The sequence below is a fragment of the Poecilia formosa genome, unplaced genomic scaffold (assembly GCF_000485575.1).
Source record: "Poecilia formosa unplaced genomic scaffold, Poecilia_formosa-5.1.2 Scaffold73, whole genome shotgun sequence".
Taxonomy (NCBI): domain Eukaryota; kingdom Metazoa; phylum Chordata; class Actinopteri; order Cyprinodontiformes; family Poeciliidae; genus Poecilia; species Poecilia formosa.
In genome coordinates, this window is record NW_006800012.1 from 894,281 (window position 1) to 919,563 (window position 25,283).

Consider the following 25,283-nt stretch of genomic DNA (forward strand, 5'->3'; position numbering starts at 1 on the left):
TTCATGCTTTACTGAGTTGGCTGATCACTGTAAGATGTTGGGTTTTTGTGCAAAAAAATGTGTATATATATTAATGGGGAGCTTTTCTTATAAACTCTACATTTCAGCACAACTTTCAGAGGTGAAATTAGTGTGAGAAATGTTAAGGCATTAATTTCCAAGTGTCTGTCCTTTTCGTTTTTCTCACAATGCCTAACATAAAGCTAATGGACACTAATGCAATGGCTAGAGCAAATCTTACACATCATGAGTGCCTAATCACCCTGTTCTTTTCAAATCAAGTACATTTCTGGCCAGTGCCTATGTAGGCCTCGGGCTTAATTACCTCTAATACATGCCTGTGTGATGTTGTACCTTCGTGGTGTACCTGTTGAAACCCTCTCAGGCTGAAGTCAATCATACATGCGTAGGTCAGAAACAAATTACAAAGACCGTGGCCTTGTGAAAGCCCACACATTTCATTTGTCTTAAAAGATGTGATTAGTTCTGTGTGGCTACAGGGAGCCCACACTCTGTCTTTGCATGGAGAAAAGAAAAATGGAAAAAAAAAACATCTAGTTAGAAAATAAATTCATGTATTCTCTGCTGTGTCTTTAGAACATTTATAACTGAAGTGGCTCCTCAGTCTAGTCTGCAAGGGTAAGAGACACCCACAGCGAGCGCTCCACTTCTGATTGGATGCTATTTGCAAAACCGACACATGCGGAGCTGGATTTCTTTGATTGCACAGCAAACATGAAAAAAAAAATCATCTGTATTCATATTTATATTCAACAGATTCCCACAGAGAGTTCTTATTTTTTATTTTTATTTTTTGCCCTCATTCAATAACATAACGATGTCCAAGGTCTTGCAATCTGGACAATGGTAGGTTGCTGTCACAAATCGCTAACAGCAACACTCTTCGGTGTGGAAGTTGTAGCATTGCAGCAACAAAAGTCAAAGTTAAGCATATTTGGTATTAGTTTGGTGTAAAACAAAGTACGTGAAACACAAACATGTACAACAAGCCAATGTTGTAATGAGCTAACGTTGTAGCCAGGTGAGCTGAAGCAGAGGACAGGGCAGCAGACCTGGAGGGCTGGAGTTTGAGCCGCTGCTTTAGAGGAAATAAAACTAAAGTTTAAAAGGAACAGTGTTTTAAAACTATACAAAGCAAAGGAAAAGGGAGAAGGCTCATTGTGACACTCAGGTTGTTTATTGTTAATCATAGAAACATTCTGAGGGAACAAACTGCCTCAGTGGTGGAAAGTTCTCACAAATAGAAATGTCTGGCACCGACGTCAAGGTAAAAGTTTAAACAGTCCTGGATGTGTGTGTGTCCAGGATATGTGTGGTCTGCAGAGATGTCAGTTGCCCTTTTCAGACCGTACAGTGGCCGTGAAGACGATGACCCGCATGTAAAAGGTTGTACTTGTGGAGGGGTGTTCTCCAGAAGTCAACCAAAATGTAGATGGAAAATAATTGCTTCGATTTATGTTTTGTTCATAGTTTGAAAAATGTTGTTTTCTTTGAAATTGTGTGGCTTTTCTGCTTACATGTTCTAAATCACTGTCTCCCTGTGTGCGAGCATGTTTGTGTTTTTCCCTCTCGGGCTGCTACGAGAGATGCGTTTTGTCCTGACAGTTGAAATGAACGACATTCATTATTGAAGACGTTGTCCACATAAAACTCACAACTCTGCATCGTCACAATGTCAACTGCTGGCTGCCACGAGCTGGATATCAGGGAAGAGCTGCTCCACTTGGGAACCCACATAAATAAGTGTCTGCATGTGCTAAGATGTGGAATAGTGTCATGTAAAGACAAATGGAGAGAGATGCATCTTGCTTGTAACACCAGCTGCGTTTCTGTTGATCATATAATTGCTCTTTTGACATTTCGAAAATAAATGTGCTTAATGGAAACGTGGGAATTTTAAGAAAGGTCTCGTTTAGGAGGAGTTTTTTTTTTTTTCTTATTGGCTGTATAGAAATTGGTTTATTTTTCAAAACTGCAATGGACAAATCTGGTTTCAACAACCAGATTTTGCCACTGGCGCAAACCACGAAGTAGACGACGACAGGAAGTAGTTGGAGGATGATGGTGCAGCATATTTTTTTTAATGATGTATTCCGTGAACAAACTTATTCACGTGATTTTAATTTAATTTCTCATTTAATGGAAACACAACAATTGCAAATTTATTTCTTTATTTATTTATTGTTCTTTTTTTCTACTTTCGCGGAGTATCGACAGAGTTTTGCTCTCATTTGTAGTGAAATCGTAGTCACTGATGTTTGCCAGATTACATTTCCAAATATTGAGCCAGGGGAAAGGCTCTCAGGCACTGGAGGAAGCTCTTTGTTGCGGCACTTTATAATTACTGTAAGCAGTCGACACAAGTGGGGGCGAGCTACACCAGAATGTTTTTGTCTGCTTTGCAGGCATCTTTTGAATTGAACCATCGACTGAGGCATTCCTTTCGGACTCCTTTTGTAATTACCGAATGGCTGAAAACACTCCGGCTGTCAGGTTTACCTCGTTGTTACCGTGGGATTTGTGGGACTGCGGTGTTATACTTTGTGAGCAACAAAGTCACAATAGATTCATTAATAACTCGAGGAAGAACAGGTGTTTTGGCTCCAGTGTTTTGGCTCTGATGGAAAGTGCTGAAGGCATTTCATAATCAAACACCTAAACCAATCCAGCAATCTGCCTATAAGCTCGTCTTGGTCACATCCATCACCGATCTCCATCTTTTGGTTGCTTTTAAAGCGCGAATTGACAGTAGTACAGGAAGCTGTGTCTTCTCCCTCCACCTTCTTTACCTCCTTTGCTGTGGAGGTTTGGGTGGATTACAGTTAAAGCCTCATTAAATCCATCTCTGCCGCTCGTGTTTCCTTTCTTATTCTCCCACTTGTGAACACAGTTTCAAGATTAGACTTGAAGGTGCAGGATTCCATCTTGACCGCTTCAGATTCCCTTAGACCGAGTCGTGTGTGTGTGTGTGTGTGGGGGTGTGTGTGTGCTGAGGAAGTTCTGATGAAGCCTGTAGAATCTGCAAGATGTGAGAAGGCGAGTCTGAGGATGGATAGAAGGTTGAAGAAGAGAATGGACTTTTAAGGATGAAGTGTTGGTTTTGTGATTTATGGTCAAATATTTTCGACTTTTCTGGAGCTGTGCCGGTCCTGATGGTAGCATGTCGAAACGGTTCTGCCCTTTTAGCGCTGATTTGTTCTTTTTGTAGACTTTTGTTGACCTTTTTTTTCCGGTTGAGGCATTGCAATGTTGGGACAATGTTTCCCTCTGGGTTTGGATGCCAAGCAGCTGGAAGGATTTTCCCTCTTGCTTTTTGGACGGCTATGATGTGTAACCATGGCAACAAGGTGGCGTTTAACTACTGCGAGCAGCCGATAAGCATCTTAAAAGCTTAAAATAAAACCTAAACTACAACCCCGAATCCCAGAGGAGGTGAAAAGTTGACTTTGTGGATTCAGAGCAGAGAGAGTTCAAACCAACGCCGCTCTGCAGACAGACTGAGAGAAGCAGCAAAAGCAAACGAGGTGGATAAGCTGTCGCTGCCGACAACTGATGGTGTCATTAGCTGCATTTCCATCGACCTTTAAAATTGCGTAAATTGGAATTACAGAAATAAATTTGTTTAATGGAAACATGCCGATTTAGAACAAAAAAAAAAAAAACTCACGTTTGCGCTTGGATGAGTTCTTTTTTGGGCCACTTCAAAATTAGGGTATTTTTTTAATACTGAATTGAAAACTGTTTTCACGCCGTATGAATCTTGTGATCAGCAACTGGATGCGACTCGATGAAGAAGATGACAGGAAGCAGCAGGAGGATGATGGACACCGCAGGTGTTTTTTTGTTGTTGTTGTTTTTTTTTTATTACTATGCAAACTTTTTCACATGTGATCTTGTTTGCTTCCTATTTAATGTTACATTAATTGCAAAATTGTGATGGGGAATATTGACACAGTTTTGAGCACATTTGTAATGGAAACGCAGCTATGGTGTGCCATGATGCTGAGTTGTTAGCATCTCGTGACACATCCATACATGAACAGTGTTTTCAGTCAGAGGCTGAGATCCTTCCTGTCCGCAGCGTCACCGTCTGTGACTCTGAAGATACTTGAATCGTATGAAGTGCATCTAATTCCCCCTTACGATAAAAACAAATGAAGTTAACATTGTTTCTTAATTTGAGTTTGTTTTCTCTATAATAACAACTTCAAATATTAAACCCACATTCAAACAGTCTGTACTATAACTTAGCAAAATGATTCCAAACAAGGTTTTTCCAAATGAATGACCAGCATTCATTTGCCTTCTGACCCAAACTTTTATGTTATTATTCAAAGTTAATGAGAGATATCTTTACTTGTGAAAGAATGAGTTTCCGTAATTCATTTAGGTTCACACTTGCCTGTTGCCAGCGACTGTTTATTCATTTCTTCCGAATGTCTGTGAAATGATACGTTTTGATCGTTTTTGTGTAAATATTAAACGTGCCTGTCAAGAGATTTTCCAGCTTCTGTCATCTGAAAAGGGCAAATTCCTGGTCTTCTCGGTTTGAGATCACTCACACACCAGCCTATCTTTTCCATTCCAACATTTTATTTGCTTAATTATAACCGTTTAGCTCCGTATCGACACTTTGCTGTCACAACTTTGCGTTTCAGAAAACACTTTACGTTTACAAGGCCGTAGAGCAGATTCTCCCTGCGGTGTTGTCGGTGTGTGTGCGTGCGTGTGTGTGTTTGTGGTGAAGGGTAAAGTAAAACACAAAAGATAACACAACCCTTCAGAGGCAACACAGGGCTTCAAACCCTCTCTGCTGACCATCTTTCTCTCTCTTTCTTTCTTTTTTTTTGTCTCTCCCCCCTACAGTGACATTTTTCAAGACTGTGTGTTGCCATGAATGACAACTAGGGGCTCTTTGGAGTGCATGATGGCAGAGTGGCCTGGTAGGAAGAGATAAGGAGGGAGAGGAGGAGGAGGCCACACACAATTGCACATTCCCTCACACCCACATGCATATTGTCCACGTTAAAATAAAAAGCAAAAACACCGAGACCTCCACATCCACAGGCCAGTCGAAGTCGCTATCATTCCAGAAGTGTACATGCCCTTGTGAAGGAATTTCATCATAAAGCGGGCGTCGACGGCCGCCACAAACGGCGCCGCTTACGTCTGTGTTTGCCAGTTGCAGTCAGGCGTTCGCTGACATGGACACCGTTTGCATTCTAAAGCACCAAGCAAATTTCCATTCGAGAGCTCCCCGTCGACGGCAGATAATTAACGACACGTGTAGCCACGTCTGACGGACGCTGCATGCAAACAACGTGTCCTCTCACTCCACAGCTGTGTAGCGTGGAGACCCGGGTTGCCACGGCTGCAGGTGGCGGGAGCTACAGGAGTCTGAAGAGCGTCCTGGGTTTTGTGAGACGGATAGAGAAATCGTTGAGCTTCGAGATGAAGATGGGATGACGGGAGCTGAGTTTCAGTCGACCAAGCAGTTGAGCGATTTGACGTTCGGAAATAAATCATCTTGATGAAAGCGCAGCAATTTAGAAAGAAAAAAATCAGCTTTTTTTAACCTCAGACGTATCAAAATTGGTTTCATTTGTAAAACTTCAACGGAAACATTCTTTTTCGTTCTTTTTCGCATCACATTTTTTCCTACTTTTCTTACTTGTGCTTAAAAACCTCCTGGTCATTTGGTTTGACGACACAGTGAAATATTTAAGATAATAACAAAAAAAATCAAGTGATGGTTCTTCTTAATTGCTGCTGGTATTTTTGGAAACTCTAATCCTGTTTTTGTGCGGCTTGGAAAAATCCGACTCCTTTACGAAATGTGGTCTCAGTGCTAATCTCAGTTTGATGAGATTTGTTTTGGAAAGCAATTAGTTTTAATTGCGGGAGTTTATATTAAATTGATCTGTTAATAAAAACTGATTGATAGGGAAATTCTTGATGGGGCCATTACTGAAGGGTTTCCTCCTTAAATGTGTGTGGGGCTTATTAAATTATCGTTTGATTGGAGGTGTTGTTGTTTTTTTGTTTGTTTTTTTAACCAATTTTCTTGTAATATGACGTCCTTTTAGGAACCAAAACATATTTCTTATTAAGCTCAAAGTTTTATTCACACAATTCAATCAATTCTGGACAACTAAGCAGTTACAATGCTAATCAGTGATTGCGTTTAAAATGTTCCAGCCAACATGAGTGGATGTTGAAAGAAGAAATTCTGCCCAGGAATGCTGGAAGCCTGGAAATCAGCCCTCGCTTGGTCGCTCTCCCTGCTCTGTAAGTCTGTAAGCTCCCGCTGCTGTTGCACCATCTCCAGATAACATGCACACAGAGGTGTGATTGATATGAACATGAAGGAGTTCTGAAGCCTCCGAGTGTAGCTCTGGAGCCAAGAAGGGCTGCGACTCGGTCCTGTAGCTTAATACAAGCAGCACGCCTCTCATTACCTGCTCTTCTTCTTGGCACCTTCAGCCGAATCCGACATTCAAAGGCATCAAAATGAAGCGACGCTCGATGCAGAGCTGGTGTGAGAGGTGCTGCTTCATTTACAGATGGGGGGGGGGAGAGAACACCAAACTGCTCACTCAGATTTGTTTCTGTCTTACTTCTGGCTTTCTAAAGCTAAGAAACTGTATCCAATAATCTCATGGGTAAAATGTGGACCGTATCTTTTAAAAGTGTTGAGTTGCAGCAGAGGAATTAGCCTGCTTTTGGTGTAACGATGATTCTTTACGGATTTTAAGCGTTCGCAGGCGGTCCTGGCCTCAAAACCGAATGAATACCAGATGTTTATTCTAGCAAATAATTTACAGTTGGATCACATGTAATTTGCAACTTAAAATCTTGACAGTAGGAGTTGTAAAACCTTTTTATAGGACGTGTTACTGAAGCAGAGGTGTGTAATGACATGGGGAAAAACCTAATGTTATGCGTTGCTTGGTAATTATCACTTATATTTCTTTGCATTTGTACCTATTGATGCAGTTTTCAGAGATCTTGTTCTTGCAGGGGAAATTGAAGGGAATGGTGAATAAAAGACCCAATTTATATTTAAGGTACCTGCTAATAACCCAAAGTCATGAGCCTGCTGGTGTATGGTGATGTTGTTATAATAAATTTTGCTACTCGTCTCACATTTTACTTGTAGTGTTCCACCCAAAAGGCATGGTGCAGTTTTGTTTTGTATTTTTCTTTTTCTTTTTTAACATAGACTGAAAGTTATGCAAAAAAAACCCAGCTTGACTGAAAGACACATTTTCATATCAGATAAACACAAACTCATCAATAAAACTTACCAGAGGGATTTTCATAGGACATATTCCGTTGTATTCCAGTTTCTCTTTCTGTTGATGCCACATGATGCTCTTTAGTAACCTTTTAGTTACATAACACATAGAACATGATTTAGTGTCACTGACTTTCACTGTCTGAGATAGAAATGATCTCTTGTGATCATATATATATTTATGCATACAAAATATGAAAGTAAAACTAACAGTAAAGAACACGATATAAACATGAACACAACATCTAAAGGCATGATAGAACATGTAATGTCATTTAAATGAATGCTTGGGGCTAACGCTAAAGTTAGCGCATTAACATTGGCTTCCAGTAAATACTACAGTGCGTCACTTCAACATCTGCAGGATTGTCAGGGGTGTACTCACTTTTGTGATGCGTTGTATGTTGACATACTGCTTTAGCGTTAGTGGAAATAGTATTTATGATTAGTGCTTTTGTTAGCACAGCTAACTTGTTAGCTAAAGGTACCCAGCACTGATGGATGGTTAGAAATGTGATGATCTTGACGTTGGATCTAAACAGAGCTTAGCGTGTACAGCAGTGGAGGTGTCCTGATTTTTAAGTCATGCTATTGTGGACTACTAAGATTTATTTCCTTTGACAAACTCTTGATTAAAATTTTAAACAAAAATTTCAGTTGTAGCTTTTTGAAAGTCTTTGAAAACTTCATTCATTCATTAATTCATTCATTCATTCATATTTTTCAAATATGGAAGATCCTTCTGTGAATTAGTTGTCTTTGTAAAAGGAAGAAAGCTAGCTAAACTGTATTGAGGCTAGCTAGCATTATTCAAACCTAAACTGCTTGAAGCAGGTTCCTTAAATATCGTATCAGCTCCCCTAAACTTGTAGCTTGTAACCAGGTAATGACCCCCTGCACTGAACACAGCAATAAACCAAAATTAAGGAACTCTCTCTGGTCCATTAAGAAGCCCATTAATCCAGTTTGCTGTGGGCTCCCTGTGGATAAACTAATCCAGTGGGAACTGGACACACTGGTAGGAAGAGACACGTAGTGGACGAGAGCCAAATAACTGGAGGTTCCACCTGATCCAAACCCCTCTGTTCTGCTGCCAGACGTCTCTGTAGAGCTTCAGGTAGTGGATGAAGAGGAGAGGAAACTCTCACCACGCGCCTTCGACTGAAAACGCCCTCCGCCACCCGGTTAACATTTTCCCTGAGCCTCTTTTTCTTTTTATTGAAAATTACTAAAGATTCAAAAATAGCTCAGTGAACAGATTGAACGGTTTTCTTAAAGAGCTGTCTTGGGGCTTGAGCAGCACGGAGGATCCAAGAGGAAGTTTTGACAGATGGGCTCACTAGAGCCCAGCACAACAACGCTGTCTGATTAAGAAATCCCACACTTTAAGAACGCTGGCCAGAATGACTCTGCTGGTTGAGATTTTGGAAGCAGTGGTGATGACAATTTCTAAAACAAAAAATAATAATAATAAAATTCTCCACAGCAATGGTTAAAGTTCACTCTGGCGCAGGCCCCTAAGTATCAAATGTAGCGCCGAAGGAGCTTCTAGACTCCATGCAGGCACTTTAAAATTTATGTGGCTCACTTTCAGCATGATCTTCTACAGAAAAACTGTATTTTTAACAAGCTTAGAGACACGGCTCCATAACTTTTCTTAAAATGTAAGGAATGTGTTGGACAAAAAGACTTTTCCCAACCATCCACTGCATTTCTGCTCCGATAGAGAAGAGTTTATTTGGCTGGGATTTTTTTAGAGTTTTACTAGAGTTTTAGGACCTACCTAAACTCTGTGGTCGATACTCTGATGATGCCACTTTGCACCCCTGGATGGCCTGTTTCTCTGAAATCTCTTGGTATGTGTTAATTCTGGGTTGCCCCATAAAGTTAAGACTGGCTGCGTTCTTCCACAAGTACTGCCTTTACTCATCTAGTCATGTAAATCCAATGTGCCAGTCAACAAGTGCAGTCTGCTGCCGATCAAAATCGCTTGCCGGACAAGCGATTTTGATCGGTACAAGTCGGACGCAATACCCGGCTTGTACCACCCCTGAAGCAGTTCCGAAAAACAGGGAGGAACTACACAGGATCTGCAAATGGAGACCAGTCTGGGGGTTGAGTCTGGAGTCGGGGCTTTAAAGGCTCTGCTTTCTACAGGGGAGGTGGGTCACCAGCTATCAGAGCCATTACTGTACGGGAATAACTGAGCTACATTGGAATGGATTGACTCAAATTATGTTAATGTGTTACAATTCTAAAATCCAGACCTAAATCCTACAGGCTAGACTTAAAAACTTGCTCTAAACAGTTTTCATTCAGCCGATGCGACTTAAATTGATGTATGTTGTAAAGAATGCACCAAGCCTTTATTTTTCACATTTGCAAAGCTAGTAGAGATGTACCCAAACAGACTTGTGGCAGTAAGGCAGTAAAGGTTGTTGTATAAAGTATTGACTTGGTAAGGCGTCTGTTTATCACTTGTGTAAAAAAGAAGTTAGAATTCTCTTTCCCTTTTTAATTATAGACTTGATTGATTTGATTTACTACGTAATATCGCATTAAAATGCATTAATGTAAGGTTGAATTGTCACAAAACACTTTTGTAAGGCACTGCAAATTATCAGTTTGAAGGCTCTGATTCACAATTCAGTCAATGCTCTTGTAGCAACATCACAATTACTATGGTAATAAATAACATTGACAGCCCACTACCATGCTACAGTTAGCACTGAGCTATTTCAGTTGTGTGTTGAGGTAGAAAAAATGGTCCTTCAGAGGAAGGTGGGGGGTCCGGACACCTGTGAGCCAGTTAAAGGGGACAGAAATATGTGAAGCATCAACTTTGGCCCCGTGTTTTAGATAAACATAGCCAGTTGGGTCAAACCTGACAATGCAGATAACACACTGTGGCTGACTTATCTCTTCTCCCTCTCACACAAATGCGCTTACACAGAGAGTATGGTTCTCTTGGTGCATGTTGCTCAGAACGGTGTCTGGCAAAATGAATTGCTAATGAAGTTCTATAATAGACTATCTATTCAGGACACAGACCAATGATGTGATGTTCTGGATTGTATGTAAAGCATCAGTGATGTATCTATTCGAGACAGGAAGACAAGTATGGGCCGACCCACCGTTGTTATCCTTTTGACGTGTCATTTGTTTTGCATAAATCTGAGTCTGACTTTTAACGGGTTACCTTTTCATGCCTGGGATGTGTCCTTGTTTTCAGCCTTTCCTTTTTTCTTGACATAAATCAAGAAAAACACAGCTGACTTAACAAATGCACAAAGCTTATAACGTCACGTGTGCTACAGCAGTAGTTTATGACGGATTCAATGCTGCTGTAAAAGCAGGGAACTGGAATTCTGCAATTCTAATGTACGTGGGGCAATGGTAGCGATGGTGTGGAAGTTTCTCCTGTAACCAGTGGGTTGCCGGTTCAAGACCCTGTACTGTCCATTTCTGGCGTTGTGTCCTTGGACACTACCTTGCCAGCTGGAGGTCAGAAGGTCAGCTAACTGTCAGATTGATGAGGTAAAACATGTAAAGTTGGACTTACTTTATCAGTGGAGCTTCTGAACATAGTCATCCTTCTCCCCATCTTGGAAAGCCTGTGTAGTTGATCCATGCAGCGATCAAGTCTAAAAAGTCACCAGAGAGCTGGCGGGCCACTGTTTTCAGAGTGTACTGATAAAGCCATAATATGTCTGTACACAAGAATGGACACTATTAACCCACATACCAGGCGTACTTCATTCTGCAGAAGTCCACTTGTACTCTAAGCGGACTAAAAGTGGTCGTCCACCGGACACGTAAGTTTTTACGACTGTGTATGTGGTGTTACACAGCAAACCGCTTGGAGAAAACACTATTCCCATCGAACTGTTTTATAAGTAACACCAAGCAGAATGTTGAGAGTCAGTACAAGCAGTGGCAAGGACGCGCTGCAGGGGGACTGCCACTCTGTGCAGGACTAGCCAGTGTGCGGTTGCCGTCCTGGTAGAGAAGAAACGAGGCTAGGCGCCCAGCTAGCTCAAATTTGCTAGTATCCATTCAGTTTGTGGGAAGTTAAGGAGTCTGTCAAAAGAAAAGGAGACACACCTGGTAAACCAGTGTTTGCAAAGTTTGCACGGTTCATAGAATATGCACAGAACGCCCTAAAATGTTGGAGCCTGAACTCTGAGGTGGTCATTAATAAGTTGAAATGGGTTCAGTGCCAGAGACCGTCATCAAAAGATCTTTTCCACTTTAAGTTCTGTAGTAAAGGGGCAGGTTCTTCGGTCTCTATTCAGTGGTTGCCTTTGTTTTAACTACTTTCTTCCTATTTGTTTGAATTATTCAGTTTCCACTTTGTAAACAACCATGGTCAATGTAGTGTAACAGATGTTGTCTCCATTATGTTGCTGATGGGATAACCATGAGAAGATTTTTATTTTTATCTGAGTAAATGATCAGGTATTTTGCGTACAGCAACTATTCACACTTTTTGTGCCTGCGAGACACTACAGCCAGGTTTATTAACTTATTCTGAATCTCCCTGGACCTTTGAGACGCATGCATTATGAATAACATAATAAAACTGCTTGCAGAGATAGACAGTCTGGATGAAGTGTGTAATATAGCACTGAGGTCAAACAGAAAATGTTTCAAAATTAAGAGGGGGTGTCGTTTTTCTGCAAGAAACACAACAGCTGGACCAAGCATTGACTCTAAATGGTGGAAAAATAGAGTTTGAATTAATAAAGCAATTTAGTTTTGTATCTAGGAAAGCCAATTTAATTTTCCTGTTCTGTTTTTTTTTTTTTTTGTATTTCCTGTAGTACCAGTTTCCTTAGTGTCCATTCAACCCCATCTGCACCGTCAGACATTTGTTACATTTTCAGAAGTTTAACTAGAGGGATTCATCCCAGTCTAATTTCTTTTGATCAGCTCTCTTAGCTCTCTTTCCTCTCCTTCCACCATTGTGCTCCTTCCAATAGCTGGAAGTCAGGAACCATCTTGTTTGAATATGCATAGGACTTCCTGTTGCTGTTATTTGTTCAGTCAGCCCAATTAGGGTTTGGCATGATGAAAGCAACCAGCAAAGCCTCTGCTTTGAATGTGAAAAAGGGGATAATGTCATGTCTGCAGGAAAAGGAAACTTGACATTTGCTGAGGTCTGTTTTTTTATATATAAATGTATGAACTTAAGCTATAACAGTTTGAAATCATCATCATAATTAAACAACCACAGGAGAGACTGTCTATTATTGTCACTTTAAGGCTGTTTATGAGAGCAAACCTGTTAACGAATGTTTGTATCGTTAACCATAGCTGTTTAAGCTAGTTCATATTCAGAAACATAACAAATTAATACGTTATGTTGCCACTTTGAGAAGAACAGGGCCTTTCCAATTACTCAAGTAGGCAGTTTTCATTTTTGACAAACATTTTTTTATAACAGTTTTATTTTGCAGGCATGCTTTTATTTTCTAATGGCACATTCATTCTATTCTTCACATTCCAACACACTGACACAAATCACATAATGCTCAATGTTTGCAACAAAACACATCTTGCACATCTCAAAGTTAAGTCTGGAGGGATATTAGTAAATAATTATAATGACTTAATTGTATTGACCATATAATACCTAAAATTAATCAATTTGATGCCTCAGGAAAATATGAAATTTGTTTGGTTTAAATAACTTTGTCTTGTCTATTTAAGTCCTGGTCCCCTTGGAAACAAAACAAAAAATCTTTCCAGCCACTTGAAATAGACACTACAAAAATAGTGTCTGAATTATATTAACTATATAAAATCTACATTTAATAAATCGGATGGTTCAGTAAAATCCAAAATTTGTTTGGTTTGAATAACTTGGTCTTATCTATTAGTATTTGAGTCATTTATTGTTTTTTCTAATTTCACAAAGTTGCATATTTGAATACTTGTCAGATATTTAAATGAAGTTGTAATATAGAAAACAAATCACTTTCAAAGCAGTGTACTCTTGAAGTGTAACGTCTACATTGACAAATCAATTTACATAATTTAAATGTTTCAATATTGACCAAAAGTAATCCTGAATGTAACTCTTGATGATCGCACGGCCATAAGAGAAACCAGGCGAGACCCTCCAATCTGAAGGAAATCGAGCGTTTCCCCAAAGATTCTCAGAATCTACCCATAAACGATGAATACATTTGTCACACACATTTCCATTAATTTTCCCCCATAATTGCCAAACCCCTCTCAAACGACTGAACTTCCAGGAGCGTTGCCGTTGTCGAGGTCTAATGGTGTTTACGAGATGTTGAGTTAAATGAAGTTGGCGCGCCGACTCAGCTGGAGGACATTAATTTTCCATTAAGGGAAGTTGTTGTGGTTACCTGCTGACGCCCACCCTCAGACACAGAGCGGGGTGGGGGCTTCCCTGTCGGTACCTCACTGGGAGCCTCCCCCCGTTTTTAGGAAAACTCATTACAATTTCATGTTTTATTTCTCCAGACGCAAATCTGCAACACCCGGCGTGGCGGTGTCGATGCAGAGAAACAGGATTAAGCTCCGTAGCGCGAGAGATGATTGTCGAAATGAAGTATTAGGCATCAAGAGATGCTCAAGGCAAGGTGCTGATTCGCTCTAATGTCCCTGAAGATCTCTTTGCATTTAACTTGAGCTTTTGTAGCTGAGAGGAGTAAAGAGACTTTGAAGGTTGTTCTGATTTTATTTTTGCGATCTGAAAATAACTTGGCAATGGAAGCTGGGAAAAGAAGAATTAAAGGAATATTAAATTCTGAACTTTTGCATAGGTGAGGGTGGAGCACTTGACTTGAGGACCGGCTTTCTTTCTCCATCAAAAAGGGCTGTTTTTTTTTTTCTTTCATAATCCCAGGAAAAGGGTTGGGGAAACAAAAAAACTTTGTGTGTTTAGTTCATGTAATGAGCTACAAAGTGGCAATCAGAAACATTCACTCAATGAAATTTGCTTGTGAAACAGGACGGACAGACAGATGGACGAAGGGAATATGGTGTGTAAATCTGGCAGTCCAACACGAGAAAGAGAATAGAAATGACCTTATAATATTAATGTGCATTATAAAATATCATTCCATACATTAAGCAGTATATTCCCATATATGGCCATTAGTATTTATATGTTCTAATATATTGCAAAATAAGTATAGACCATATTGTATATGTATAAATATGTATTGCGATTACAACCAAAAAGGGTACGATATTTTTACATGTATCTTATATCTTGTAATGTATTTTTAATACATTTTTGAATATATTATTGTAAATACATTGAATTATATTGATGGCACATGTATTGTACAGGAAATTATATATTTCCTGTACAATACAGGAAATATATTTCCTGTATTGGAAGAATGCAGAATTTAAAAATACTGCATTCTTTTTAAATTCTGGTAGCTTATCTGTTTTCTTTCTGTGTTGTGGTTGGTTGGCATAAGAGCACTACAGCAGGTTTTTCCTGACGCCTTAAACACAAAATGAATCTAAGTTTTTCCATCCTGACATATGGACGTCTGATTTATTTATGAGATGTTTAGTGAAGAAGGAAATGAAGCTGTACGATCTCTACACCCCCCACCGTCTCCAAGAATTTATTCCTCACAGTGTTTTCTGTTACATACTAGCAGTTATAATTAATAATAAAGTGTGAATCAATGGGGATCAATTAGTTATGGATTTAATTAGTTGATATGAAGTGTGAGATTTTCTTTAGTCACCCTCTCTGATCTTTATCCAGTGAGGCAATTAACTTGAGATTTAAGTTTTTGCAATATGGTAAAAACGATCCAATCATTGTCTGTGTCCAAGTATTCATGGAAGCTCAAGAAGGGGAAGGTACCTACTTCCAGCGGCCATTGGGTGGTAGACCCTGGACATGTCGTCAGTCCATGACAGAGCAACACAGAGACAAACACGACCAAAAACAAACACACTCACTGCGAAGGGCAACTTCAGGATGCATTCACACCAGTCCTGTTTAGTTCTCTTTACTTCAACTCCAGTCCGTTTGCCTAGAAAATCTGGTTCGTTTGGGGAGATGTAAATGCTCAATCATACTCTAATGCAGACCAAGAAAATGAACTCTGGTCCAAAAAACTAGGTTCAAATGTGTATGTCAATGTCATGTGGACTGGAGAACGCTCCCAAACCAGGAAGCGGACTGTAGCGCAGGGCACTCTGGGTAAGTTCAACCAAAACAAATACACGAGTCTACCTCTTGCTGGAGAAATGGCTGGTAGAGTTTTGCATAAGACAAAAGAGAAATCCTCCAACCGCTAATATCTGACCCTACTTGTTCTTGGTGCAGCGTCAGGACAGGCGAGGAGGGGAACAGGTTTCTCATTGCGTTTGGTTTGTTTGGCACTCTGAAGATGTAACAAATTTTGCAATTCTGGTCCCAAATAGAACAGAGTTTACTGGCCTATCAGATGTGAAAACATTCTTAGACTCCCCATCTAACCTAGCAGGCATATTTTTGGACTTTGGGAGGATCCAGATTCCCCAGAGGGAACCCATGCCAGTACATTCAAACTCTATTTTCCCCAGACCAAGACTGCAGTGAAGATGAAGCCAATGCTTTAAAAATACAAACTACTAGTAGAAATAAAATGTTCGTCAACCTCTACCAAGACCTGCCACGACAACAAATTGTACTTAATGATAAATTGTCCCAGTAGTTGTTATAAGCGATATTGTTGTTTTAAGATCCTTTTTCAATTATTAATAATGATAATAACAATCCAAGTTTGCCCTTTCAAATATCAATAAAGTTTTATGTTATAAAGAACACTTAACACTGGAACTGGGAGATATTTAAAATTCTTCAATAAAACACAACAACCAAAAACAATAAATGAAACAAATATAAACGTACACATACAAACATCCAAAACCATAAATAAAATGGACTATTTTTTTTTTAAATTGCCCTTCAAAATATATTAATCACAAGGTGAGATAATCAAGCTCATTTAAATGTATGTGATTAATTGATTAATTGCTTATTGTGACAGGCTTAGCCAACCGCTACTATAAACCCAATGACAGGCTGTTATAAGCCAGACCTGTAGGAATATTTTGAGATGAATCATTGCCATCTCTTATCCCGGTTAGCAGCAACGCACTCATAGAGTAGCAGCATCACTTCAGCTTGATTGTAGAACCCACTTCAAACATTGATTTAAAGGTCTCACCTTTATTCTAACATTTACACACCCCTGTAAAAATGCTATCCTGTGGCAACACTTTGGAACTGAAAAGTTTTTCTACCTTGTTTGTGTCATAATTCTTATAAAACGTTAGTACTGCCAAGATCCTGATAACATTATAACCACCAGAGGGCGATGTTTAGATTTTGTGTTACAGGTGCCATAACCATGACGCCTCTGCTCTGCAGAATATGCAGTAGTTAAACTCAAAGCTGAAGTTTGCAGCCTGCAGCAATTAGCTCAGACACTTATAACTATATTAGCACCTACCTTATTCTGCTCTCATATCAGTTTCAGGTGATTGTAACTAATCCTGTCAGACCTGTAAACTCGTTTACAATTTAACTTATTTTGTTATCCAGTAAATAAGCCACCACAGTAACAGTGTTTCAATTTCTACTTTAAGATTCACTTTGTCATTCAGCACTACCTCAAGAGGTAGAACTTATGATTCTCATAAGATATATGCTACGCCCTGGTTACCATAGCAATAGTCTAACGGTATTAAACAGCTGTCTGTGAGAAATTTTTTATTTTGCTTTTGTCATGTCAAAAGAACACCCATTGGCTAAGAATGCAGATGTTTTTGTACTTTCAAGAAACCTCCTGGCAGCATTTCTCACTATTTCCATCTTTTTCTCATTTCTACCTTAGATTCTGACAATATACTGAGTTTATAAGCCAGAGCTAATGGGATTTGCTGGATGCAGTTTTCTGCATTCATGAACCGGATGTAGTGCACACCACTATGGTGGCAAAACACTTCTGTTATAATCCTTTGTATGTTATTTATATGTATGAAGCAGCATTTGTGGTATATGTACACAAACTTTGCTGTATTCAGCCTGTAATGGGATTGATGCTAATTTGCGACACTCGTCATAAAGGGGTCAAGCATTTATTTTTCTCCTTGTCAAAAACACACAGTAATATGGAAGAACATGCCTGATTCTGAAAGTTGACTTGAGAAAAGGGGGCAGGATCAATCATTAAAGCATAAAGAAATACATTTGACATTTATATAGTTTTGGTATTTTGAGATTTTCAAAAGACTGAACTATATATAGAGCATGCTCAAAGATTCAGATGTTTAATACGTTTAGCCTTACTGTCTTCTGCCCCATCCTTCCTGTTAAAACATCCAGCGATGTTAGAAATACCCACCAATCAAATGGATCACCAATCAGAGCCTGTCAGATTCCAGCCACCAGCCATTTTCTTGGATCATTTGTAGTTTGAAGTGTCGATGCTGAAGTACCTGTTATCAGAGATTGTGGTTCCAGTCAAGTCTCATTGGTGGTGTGTTACTCTGAGTGATTGTAACTTTGAATAATGACTCGCATCATCTGACAGACCTGGACACAGTTTAATGCATCACGACTGACAGATGACCGCTGCTGCTTTGTAAAACGGAACGAGACCATAAAGACTTTATGCTTCAGTTGCTTAGTGCTTCACCAGGAGTCGGATACCCTGTGGTAGTTCTGTGGAAACACTACACTGAATGAATAGACTCAGACTCAAAAGTAAAGCAGCAGATCTCACACGTACTAAGATAAGTGCAATCCTGTTTTCTCCCTTTTTTGAGAATCACAGGAAGACCAACCCGAGAAGACTGTCCAGGGGTTTATTCACTCCAAATGATTTGAAGAAACATAAAGAATAGTTGCTGCAATTTGAACAGCAAATACACACTTTGCTTCTATTCCTAACATACCAGGTGTTCTGCTGTTTGAATTCTATCCATCCTGTTGGCGCTCTACCCTCTCATGCACCTGTAACACCAGACAGGCAAGTTTCTGATGTGAATAAGACAATGAATTACCTGTCAATCAATTTGGACAGGATCAGTTCAAGCAGAGGAAAGAAACAACTGGAAAACAGACACACCTCGAACTCACCTCTTTTACCAGAACATCAAAAATAATGTTGTTTACTCTCGATTTGCAATGACATTTGTGTCAACCAAGAAACTTCAGCAAAAATGCACAACCTTAATTTTTATTTATTTAATTAAAACGGCACTAATGTTCGGTTTGATAGTATTTACGTTGGATATTTGTTCATTTTCCCGTTTTGTTCGAACAGTTGAGCTGCAGCATTTTGCATGACTCACTGCTCCCCTTTCTAATTTTCTTAAAAATACTATTAGATTTTTTTTTTTTTGTTATTAGTTCTGTTTCAGGGCTAAATAATATGTAACAATCAGCAGTGCAGTTAAAATATAAAAGTGTTCTGGTAATTCTATTTTGCCTAAGTTGATTAAAATTTTCATTGCTACTCTTAAATTTTTTATGTAGAAACACCAGATCTGCTTGTGGGGGAGAAAAAAAAAGTTGGTCTGGAGAATATATTAATAAAAAATATTCCTCTTGATTCATTAATGGTCCTCGTGGTATTACAAGTGGTATTGCGTATTTTCATTGGCAATGAAATCTTTGTAGAAATTAAAGGTTTTGCGCATTGCAGTTTGGTTAAGGTTCACTGTGGCCATTGTGTTGTGAAATCTAATAATTTAAGTTCCGATTGACATAAAATTGCTGTGAAAACAACGGGGTATACAAAAAAAAAATCCACAACTTTCATAAAGTCCTAATTTATGAAAAGGTTTGATATTTGTTCACTTTTTGAAGCGTTGAAAGACGTGGAATCCATATGGCAGAAATGTTTGTAGCTGTTAGCTCCTCATCACCTGCTTCTCTTCCCCGTACAATTGGCACTCAGACTGAATTATTAAAGCCTGCTGAAATCTGCTGCAGCTTTAATATTTAGTTTTGGAAAGGTCATACATTATAGATCAGGCCGATGAAATGATAAATGTTCACATTGAATGAGATCAACCTTCAAGCTATTGCACTGTTGTTTTTAAGCAGAGCCTGTACCTCTTTGCTAACAGAGATAAAACAGCATTCACAGGGGTAACATTGATCCAGACCTGATGGAAGCATTAAGCCTTGATTTGCCTCATGTTTGTACAGTAGATGATTCCTACATGCTAATTAACTCTTATAATGAATCTGTAGTGGTATGTTTTTCTATGGCATCTTTTGGAATTTTTATGAATTTACATTTAGGTTATTTTTGATTGGTAAATGGAAAGCCATTTATCTGCCATCATCAGTGGCCATGCTAACTAGCCTTAGCATTTGTGGCAGGCTATTTTGTGGCGAACCAGCTGTAGCTTAGCAGATTGCTAGCGAGAGGAGTTACAGATAGCACTAAGACCTTCTTCCTGTCTCTGATTGGTTGTTTTTGACTGGTGTATTTCTGCAGTTTATACTAGGAGCACCGGGAGAAGGCTTGTTTTTTCCCCCACAGATTATCTGTATTATATTGCAACAACATAATGAAAATTTTAACAAATATGTATTTTTTTCCCCCTAAAAGTTACATACTGTAGCTTTAACATAAAGTGCATGGGGTGAAACGAGGGCAGAGTTGCTTTGTTGGGCTTGGAACCCGTCCACAACTGCTTGCAGTTCTAGTTTAATGTATTACTGCTGTTTCAGTTTGTACCTTTTGATCATGCTTGCTTCCTTCTTCAAATGTAGATTTGAACAGCTGTTCTCAAACACACTTTGCATTCAGGAAAACAAAACCTGTCTCTACCTCGATATGTTTTCAAGGAGGACATAAACCAGGAAATAACCAGATGTCGGTGTAAGTCTTTGGAAATTATTCTATTTAATATGCCATAGTGCTTATGTGGATCCCACAGGAGGGAGGGGGGGCTTCAAGGTGAACATATTCTTGTGGCTCGTTCTGTGTGTTCATCCAAGAAACGAGGGCTGCAGCGTTAGATGAGAACCCAAGTTGAAAAGGAATAGAAGACGATAATGATGATGACGGCCATTTTTCTTTGTCCCCCTCGAGTGGCGAGTCGCTTCTGCTGTGACCCAACACATCTGCTCGTGTGTGTGAATGTGTCTGGGATGATGGAGCTTAAGATTTATTAAAAAAAAATAAAATAAATGCAAGTAAAGCTGTGACAGCTCTTTCAAAAATGTGTGCCGCTATAAGACAACCATTATCTGCTAAACATACATGCTATGCTAATTGGATGCTATTAGAGGTCTGTTTTTAAGCATCCAATGGTTTAAAAAGAGTGTTTAGAAAAACTAAAGAGCATTATGTACTGGCAGATGAGAAAGGAGGAAAAAATAGGTGCTAACGTAGAGTTACATATGGAGGCCAAGAAGGTTAAGGTGAGCAATAAAGGTAATAAACAGAAGGAAATGGGAGAAAAACAGGACATAACAGAACAATGTCTTCTTCTAATGATAGAATTATGACTGGCCTCCATCTGCCACTCGATCATAACCAGGCAGTCCCACTCTCCAGATAGCACCCGTTCCATTAGACACTCCCATCTGTGCTCGCCACACGATTAACAATGTAATCAATGCTCAGATGTCAAGGAGGTGTGAGAACGGTGGCTCGGATTTCATCACGCTCCCAGGCTGTAAGGAAGCAGCGCTGCTCGTCTTGTTGCCGTGGCAGTTTGATTTCCCCTCCGATGTCGATGAAGCCTTGAAGAGCATTTCCTTATGATTGGATTTAAATGTGTTACAAAGATAATTGGTGTAAATGCTCAATCCCGCTGCCTTATCTGTCGTCGAGCCGGTGGCTTTGAGTAGTGTAAGGAAGGACGTTGGTGTGAATGTAGCGTGTCCCATAATTTGGTTTATCCAAAGGAAACAACTACACAAAGTATGTACCATAATGTTTATTTTTTCAATTTCCTTTAAAGCAACAAATATTTTTTTTATTTTTAAATGCTTGATTTGGCAATTGAAGTCTCACATTTTTTACTCCATTCAACATAATTCAAATTATGTTATAATTGTTGTTAATCAATGCTGGCAGTTTCAAAAATCAGTCACAGCATTGATTCTGTTTTAATTTTTATTTATTTATTGATTTATTTTATTTTATTGTTTTATCCAAAAATAAGTTTAAAGCTGTTTTAACCATTTAGATTTTACTCAAAATGGCTCCACCTGGTTGAAAACATGTTGAAACAATTTCAACACCAGAGAATAATAATAATAATAATAATAATAATAATAATAATAATAATAATAATAATAATAAAGTGACATTGAAATAAAACTGTGTTCTAAAAGTTGATTTCCAGTCAGAATAAAGACTGACACATGTTGATTTGGCTTGGGGATTTTTATTTTTAATTTTTATTTTTTTTGCGATAATGATTATGCATCAGTCATAACATTATGACCACATGTGGTCCAAAACAGGCCTGACTCATTGCCAATCTTAGCACCCTAAAAGTATATATTATATCTAACACCAAGCTTGCTATTTCTTCCTGCTAAGAGTTCTCCATTGAAGTGATGCACATGCATTAAGTCATTCATGCAGTTAAAATGGCTGTCTGATTGGTGGGACCAGGCCACCTCCTTCTGTTGCTCCATGGTCCATTTCTGATGTTGTTTGGCTTTGAGATCCGAGTTCAGGTCCTGGTGAGCCAGCCTTTGCTCTCCATGTGCACCACTGAGACTCTGCTGCTCCTGGACCTGGATGATGGGCAGCCTGGTCCGTCGCTGTTTCTCCTCTGGGATGATTTCGATAGATAATGACCGCCGCTGCCTCTGAACGCCCCACAAGAGCTGAAGATGTAGGGCTGCTCCTCTCACCCAAGCCCTTCATCTCGCCCGTCGTTTCTGCTTCCCTTATCGCCTCGCGTCTTGTTTGAAAGGGAGACTGTGGTGTGTTTTGGAAGTGTGATCTCGGATTGGTGCATACCTTTTTAATAGCTTTCTACCTACACCTTTGCTTTTTTTTCCTTTTTCCTTCGTTTCAACACCTCCTGATAAAAAGGCTTCTTATCGTTTCTTATCTCATGTTTTCTTTGTCGTTCACCTGTGTGTGAAACTAAAGCTGGAAGTTTAGTTGTGAATAGCAGCCATTTAACAACCTGCAGCTGCAGCACTTTTTTCTCCACCGTCTCTTTCTCTCTCTGTGGTTTTTCCTCTTCTCATACTTGTTTTTTTTTTGTTTTTTTTTAAATGTATGGATTTTTTTCTTCTTCTGTTCGACTGCTTCAGCCACATGAGGCTGGAATGAGAGAACATGCAGACGGTGGTGTGTTTGAGTGATTTGGTATGCAGCGACAGCAGCATTCTGTTTCATTGCAGGAGCCTCAGCCTTATCTCCTTAATGGACTATGAGCAGAGGGAACAAAACCAGAAAGTGACACAGTGAGAATGATTGGTCTTTATGCAAAGGGGGCCGGCAGGAAACCGACCTCCACCGGATTAATAAAGCTCTCTGCCTGTACATTTCCTCTCACCTTGGATCACAGGATGCATTATATGGAGAACAGCAAGAACAGCTTGTAGTCATTTAAGTGTCTTTAGTCTTAAATGACTAAAGAGTCATCTAGCAGTTACATAATGTCCTGGTTTTTAGAGCAGAGTTACAACATAAATGTGTCGTTAACAGGCCTTTACGTCGTCTTTGGCCCCTTGAAAGACTAAAAATAAGACAGTATTGAGTAAAAACCTGAAGTCCCTTTTAGATCACCGTTGGCTGAGTTGTTGTCTCTGCGTGGCTCCTGTTTGGACCGCTCCTGTTCTTCGTACAGTGCCAAAACGCCGCCGTTTGACGCTGAATTGTTGCTGACGCTGGATTGTTTGCTTGGGCCGCCAGAAGCTTTGTGTTTGAGCTGCTATCGATCACCAAAAGACAGGCCGGCTCGAAAAAGATTTGACCTTTACATTCTCCTTGTTTGTGACCTGTAATGCCGTTTTATATCCTGCTGTTGCCCGAGGATAAATCCAATTTCTTTTTAGTTGGGAATGTTCTCCGCTTTAGGCCACAGGGTTTAATTTTTTTGCTCCTCAAAGTGTTTTCTCGAAGGACTTTGTTCACAAAAAAACATGCTGCTGTTTGAGTTCATGAATACAGCTCCATAGATAGAAATGCGGGGAAAAGACAGACTTATAGATGAAAGAAACAGAAGCAGGCAGGCAGGGACAGATGGACAGAAACAGACAGACGGAAAGAGATGGACAGATACGGGAGACGGACAGAAACAGAAACAGACATTTAGACAGAATCGGACGGAAACAGACAAACATATAGACAGAGATTGGAAATAAATGGATAGCAAGAAACAGAGACAGATATGAAGACACAGACGAATAGACTGATATGAGAGATAAACAAACAGAGACAGATACAGAGAAACAGAGGGACAGATATGGAGATAGATGTAAAGACACAAACAAATAGAAGCAGATCGAAATACAGACAGATGGACAGAGATGGATAGAGACTGAAACACAGACAAAAACAGAAAGAGATGCAGATCAACAGAGACAGAGATGGTGAAAAAGATGGAGAAAGAGATGGAGACAAAGAGATAAAAAGATAGAAACAAAGATAGAGACATAGAGAGACAGAGATGGAGACTGAAAAAGACAGAGAGACAGAAACAGATACAGTAGAGGTGTGAGACGGACATAAACAGACATGATGCACATCACTTTGGTATTTAATGTTTCTATTTCCTTAGAAGCTTGGCTGAATTTGACAGAAACGTAGATGCTGACATACTTTATACTAGAAGCTGAAGTGAAACATTGTGGCAGCAAAGTGTTCATAAGCCGGCATGTTTCTTCTGTCTACATTCAGTTACAGATCCGTGTTTCTGTAGTTTATACCTTGTTTTCTGTGGTTTGGGCTTATTTCCCTCCTTCCATGTATTTATCTAGTTATGACCACAAGTAAAGGATCATCAGATTTCTGTGTTTTCAATAAATATAGCTGCACGTTTTACTCAGTTTGTGTAAAGTAGCCGTCCACCAGTATGAGGTTTCTATGCCGACGTTGTGATGCTGCGGCGGTGCTGACGGTATTTGCTCTGTTTTGTGTTGTTTCAAGTTCTTAGCGTGTCTTCCAAAGTGATTCATTCCCCTTCAAACGTTTTCACGCGTCACTGTGTGAGCTCACGCTCCAGTGTGTTTCTACAGGGTTTTTGTGGGTAAACCAACAGAAGGCGGTGCATAATGATAGAGCAGAAAGAAATCGATGCATGATTTCCTGGATTTTTACCATATCAAAATCTGAAAAGTATGTTTTGAAATTGCATTCAGACGCTCCGAGTCGATGCCTTGTAGAGTCGTCTTCCACTCAGATCACTGCTGTGGATGTTTTGATGTCTGCTCCCGGTTTTAACATCCAAAAAAAGACAAAGCAGAATTTTTTGGCCACTTTTCTTTTCCCAAAAAAAAGACAAAGCTGGGTGGAAATGGTCTTTGTAAGGACGTTTTTATTTCGTGCTGCAGTTTTTCAATTGGATTTAGGTCTGTAAAACCTTTTCTGTCTATTATGATGTACAACTTTGTGTTGGTCAGTCACACACACTGCAAAATCACAAAATTTTTGCCAAGTATTTTTCTCTAGTTTCTTGTAGAAATATAAATCTATCAGTCATGTTTTTTTATATAGCACATTTTAGTAACAAGGCAGTTAAAAAAGAAAATCAGCAGTTGAAATTTTTAAATTTTTCCAAGTACTGCCGTATTACACTTGAATTAAGACAAAATTAGCTTAAAAGTAACTTGTAATTAAGCTTGTTTTAAGTCAATATTTCTTAAATTTTGATGAAAAAGTTTGAGTTCCACTGGCAGATTATATAATTTCTAATTTGGGAAAAAATGTCTCGTTATAAGTGAAATAATCTGTCGGTGGAACTCGAACTT

General features: G+C 39.3%; 1 protein-coding gene across 7 annotated transcripts in view; it reads left to right on the forward strand.

Moving 5' to 3' along the window:
* nrxn2b (neurexin 2b) overlaps nt 1-25,283 on the forward strand; it is a 703,630-nt gene that overhangs the window by 69,987 nt on the left and 608,360 nt on the right. The gene's annotated exons all lie outside the window — the stretch shown is intronic.